This window comes from Ictidomys tridecemlineatus, chromosome 12 (genome assembly GCF_052094955.1).
Source record: "Ictidomys tridecemlineatus isolate mIctTri1 chromosome 12, mIctTri1.hap1, whole genome shotgun sequence".
NCBI lineage: Eukaryota > Metazoa > Chordata > Mammalia > Rodentia > Sciuridae > Ictidomys > Ictidomys tridecemlineatus.
The window spans coordinates 36,048,420-36,054,036 of NC_135488.1; positions in this window are offsets into that span (position 1 = coordinate 36,048,420).

Sequence of the window (5,617 nt, forward strand, 5' to 3'; positions counted from 1 at the left end):
CTGAGTGCCCACACACTCTATTGGCACCAACCTCACCTCCTTTTACAATGCACATCCACCAAGATATCATCGCCTGTGGTGGTTGAGCAGGCCTCTCCAACAAACAAAGTGTTTTCAGATGCACGTGAATGAACTTACCAAAAATACTGGAAGAAAAAAATTCACTCTCTAAGATATGATGACGGAGCTGCTCTGTGATCTAGACCATCCCCCTCTCCTGTATCCTTTCTGTTTTCCTCTGTCTGGCTGGACCTCCACCTCAGCCCAGAAGGATGTGTCCTTTCTAGTCAGAAGCCCTGTCATGGCTTCCATTTCCAGGCCCTGATTCCTGGTTATCTGCAGCCAGAGCTCGCTTTCAAGGTAGTCTCTTCAGATCCCTTCCCTACCCTAACCACAGTGTGGGCTTTGGCCCCATCCTTTACTCTCTACACCACCATTCCACATTATGGTCTTCCTGTCCCTCTCTGTGACCCAGGACTGCCCATGACTGACTCCTCCAAACAACAAGCTGTTGAACCAGGTGGCATCAGAAGGTAGAAATGACCTGATTGCTAACTTGAAGATTTCACAGAATAGTTCATGAGACAAGGAATATCCTGAACCAGTGAAATGACATAAGAGGAAGTCAATGAATTCTAACCTCAAGGATAAATCCTACAGTACAGTGGCTCTCAAATTCAGCTACACACTGGAGCCACCTGGGAGCTGTGCATAGTACTGACCGCTGGACCACCCACTGGCCCTGGGCTGATGGAATGGCTCTGGGCTAAGATGGGACACTGGGGTTTGTAAATTACCAGTTGAGTATAATATAAGGCAAACTTTAAGAACACTGCTTTTTCCGCACATGAAGAACTGTGTGCATACAGATGCAGAAGTACACAAATCTGCAGCATAAACCTCCTTGGGGGCCATAGATTAAATGCACTGCAGTCACCAGCATCCTGGCTAAGAACACCACCAGCCTCCTATTTCCACCTTCCAGGTGATTGCAGCCCCGCCATCCAAGCATGGAGGAGTCCTCCCTGGTGAGAAATTTCAGTGTGCAGAATGGAGAGCCCTCTCTCCTGGGAGTCCCTGCTTTGACAACAAGTGCACTGGAGAAGTTGAAATCAAGTGGGAGGCACATGGGCAGGCTTCCTGGATGAGGCCCTATTGAAGGGAGGATAGGATCTGAGGAGTGGATCAGACAGAGGAAAGATGGGAAAGGGAGGGAAGCGGGCGAGGGCAGGGCAGCAGCATCACTGGAAAAGAGGCCCCAGGAGGAAATGCTACAGACTCTCAGCTGAAGACACCCGTGCGGGCCTGAGGAGTTTTCAAGCACAGCCTTCCTTGCCAATATGTGTGAGTTTCGTGTTCAATAGACACTTTACAATTCTTTTTTTTTTTTTTATTCCAAGAACCACTACCGTGCGGAACTTGAATGAGTTTAGTGGTAAATGACATGGAGGGACCCGCATTTAACAAACAGGTTTACTGATGGCACAAAGGCTTCAAAGTGAAACTGTGTCTGCCAGTTATTACAAGTCATTCTGCGGCACTCTAGTTCAAACAGGGACAGCCACAAATTCCTCACTGGGAACACACTTTACTGCCACAAGTGGAAGCTGCTTGGATGAACCGCTTCACTTCTGAACTTCTAAGCTCTCCTGAGCAAGCACATTCAGAACCCACTTCAGGCCCAATAGGAAAAGTGTACCTATAAGAGAACCCTTGTAGTTCTGATCACCAACGTTAAAAAGGAAAGCTGCTCTTTGAAGAAAATCCATTTGCCAATGTTTCACTGAAATCAATGGTTCCCCCTTACTCAGAAAACAAAATAGAAACACAGGAGCCTTCATGCAGGGAATCTGAATTTCCAATGGAACAGATGCTTCAGAGAGAAACTGAGAGTGCCGGCTCTGAGAAGCGGTTCCACTTCATGCAGCTTCAACCAGAAACAAACCTCAATGTGCTTACAAAGAACAAGACTGTTCCTTCAGTTGGAAGCTGCCTGCACAAAATGTTTCTGTTCTGCACTTCTAAGCTTTTCTCAGCCAGCAAGTTCAAACGACGTTTACACCCAAAGTGCAAATTGTGCTACCCAGAGATCCCTTGGGACATCACCGATATTCACGTGGAACATTGGACGGTTGACAAGATAAATGACCCAGAGTTTCATTGAAACATTTTTCTCAATTTTTTTCTGAACACTCACTGGAAATGAAGGTGCCCACGAGCAACAAACTCTGCTTTATACAAGACGCAGAAACTTCGAAGTAAAGCCCGTGACTGCTGGCTCTGAGAAGGGGTTCCAATTCCTACTAGTTCAACCAAGCCCAAATCCCAATATGCTCTCTAGAAACACATTTACATCCTGCAACTGAAGCTGTTGCACACCCTGCTTCTCTTCTGCACTTCACACTCTTCTCACCAAGCACATTCAGAGAGCAGTGCAGGCTCAGTATCCGAAGTGTGCTAGCAGGAGAGCCCTTGTACCTTGGAGCACTTGCTCAGATAGGAAGCCATGGGACTGCTGGGTGGATCAATTCCTCAAAGATTCTTTGGAATCCATTCCTCAAGCAGATTCTGAAAACTATCTTGAAATTGCATGAGCCTGTCTGCAATGATCTGTGCTTTACTGAGTGCAAAGATGGTTCCAAGTGAAACGGTGCCATCAGCTCTGACAAGAGGTTCTGCTTCCTGCATGTTCAACCAGGGAAAAACCGGCACGTGTTCACTGAGAACAAAGCTACTTTGTGCACAAAATTTTTCTGTTTGCCCCCTACAAATGCATCTCAGGATGCACATTCAGAACACATTTCCTGCAAAATCATGACAAAGTATCATTGCAAAAGTCCATTCTGGTCTAGCATCACCAACATTAATTAGGAAATGAATTGCATAGGTTTCATTGTATTCCCTTGGTCTCCTTCTTCTAAAAACTCATTGAAATTGCAAGTGCCTGACAGCAAGCAACTTACCATTGACCAAGAGCACAGTTGTTTCCAATAGAAACTGTGCCTGCTAGCTCTCAGAAGCCATTGGATTTAAGGCTACTTCAGCCAGGTACAAAGCTCAATGGGCATGATGAGAAAAATGTCATTTCCTAATATGGAAGCTGCTTGCCAAAATTCTTCTGTGCTGCACTTCCAAAATATTCTCAGGAAGCACACTCAGAGCACAGTTTCAGCCCATATGCAAAGAGTGCTAGCAAGAGAGCCCTTGGACCTAGGTTCAGCAACTTGGAGAACTGTGGGCCCACTGGGAAAAGCAATTCCCCAAGGTGGATTGAAATCCATTGCTCAATTGCTTGTCACAGAATTCACTTGAAATCCAAGTGCCTGCCTGCATTGAACTTGCACTGACCAATTGTGCAGACGCTTCAGAGGGAAACTGCCACCTCTGAGAAGCGATGGTTCTTCATGCTAGTTTAAGTAGTGACAAACCCCAATGTGCTCACTGAGAACAAAATGAGCTCCTGAATGTTGAAGCTGCTGAGAGACTGCTTTACTTTTGCACTCCCAAACTACTCTCAGCAAGCACATTCAGAACCAAGGTCAGGCCCAAAATACAATGTTGGCTGACAAGAGAGGCCTTGCACCCAGGATCACCAATTTTGAGAAGGCAATGAGGACTGCTGAAAAGATGAACTCCACAAAATTCCATGGAAACCCACTCATCGGACCTTTCTGAGAACACTTGAAATGCAGGTTTCTGCATGCAAGGAACTGTGTGTGACAGATGGCAAAGTTTGCCAAATGCAAACATGCCTACCAGCTCTGAGAAGCCGTTCTCATTCACACTGCTTCAACCAGGGAAAATCCCATGTGCTCACTGAGAACAAGTTAGCTTGTGCCACTTGAAGCTGCTTCCACAAACAGCTTCACTTCTGCACTTCTAAGCTGTTCTCCTCAAGCCCTTTCAGAGCACAGTTCAGGCATGAAACACAAAGGGTGCCAGAAAGAGATCTCTTGAATCTAGCATCACCAACTTTCAGGGGAAAAGAGTACCAGCTGAGAAGATCAGTTCTCCAAAGTCTCACTGACATCCATTTGTCACACTTGTTTACAACATTCACTTGAAGTGCAGGTGCCTACATGAGTGAACTGTTTTTAATCAATGGAACAGAGGCTTCAATGTGAAAGCATTCCTGTCACCTGTAAGAAGCAGTTTTGCTTTCTTCTTGGTCACACAGAAAAAAACAGCAAGAGCCCACTTACAAAAAACGTTAATCAACAAAGCAAATTGAAACTGCTTGCAGCAAATGGCTTCCATTCCCCCACTCCCCAGCTATTTTCAGCAATCACATCCAGAGTCCAATTCCAGCCCAATATGAAATGTGTGCTCCCAAGAAAGCCTGTATAATTGACATCACCCAACTTGGGGAGGCAAGGGGAATGCTGAGAAGATCAGTTCTCCAAAGGTTCATTGAAATCCAAAACTCCTATTTTTTCATAAAACTCATTGAAAGGCAGGGGCCTCACCTGCAGCCATCAGTTGTTGAATGATGGCACAGAGGCTTCAATGTGAAACCCTGAATGTCAATCATTACAAGTGCTTCTGACACACTCTAGTTCAACCAGGGACAACCCAAAGTGCTCAAGGAGAACAAACTTTGTTCCTGCAAGTGGAAGCAGCTTGCATGAACTGCTTCAGTCAGAAAATTCCAAGCTCTTCTCAGCAAGCACATTCAGAGCACAGTACTGGCCCAATAGAAAAAGGATCCTAGCAAAAGGGTCTCACACCTACAATCACCTTCATAAGGTAGCATCCCATCTTCTGTGTAGAAATGGGTTTCTTTTGGCCCTTATGCTGTGGAGGAGACCACTAGGAGCTCAGCCTCATGCAGGACCATCTTACCTGGACATTTTGCAAACCCTATGAAGCCCTCACACAAGCTCGAATGCTACAGGACTTTGCAGAATAGTCCAGGCAACAGTAGACATTCATTCATTTTCTAGAGTCTACAGATTCTTATATGCATGTCATTCATTATCATCAAATGCACAATTTTGATAAAAAATCATATAGCTAGCTAGCTAGATAGATAGATAGATATATCATTCCAATTTGAATCAAAAAAAATCAGAAATATTCCCAAATCCAAAGAGTGGATCCCCATTGTGATGCTACCAGTGGAAAATTCCACAGCTGACCTCATGGGATTGTTCACAGTGAAAACACAGCTGCATGAAAAATATTACATGACATGACCTTCTGGTTATGTGGAAAGTGGCATGTGAAGTACACATGCATGTCTTCTTCAGACATGGGATTCATTTGCAAGACACCTTATGCAATGGAAAATACTCCAAAATGGGAGAAATCAGAACCACATCTCCAAAGTATTTCAGAAGAGACCAACTTCATCTGTGTATCTATCGCTCAGTGAGTGTGTGTGCTCGTGTGTGTGTGTGTGTGTGTGCTCTAGTGTGTGTTTGTGTGTCTTTGTGTTTGTACCATGATAGCCGATACTTCATTGCCCCCATTGGAAAACTGACTCAGATAATGCCATCTGCCAAACTCCTAAAAACCAAACTTCTTGCTAACACAAGGAAACATTCCTTCCTGTTGGTTTGGATGTGTCCTTTAGGAATCACTGCTACATTTAGTATACTCAAATCATCACAGTAGA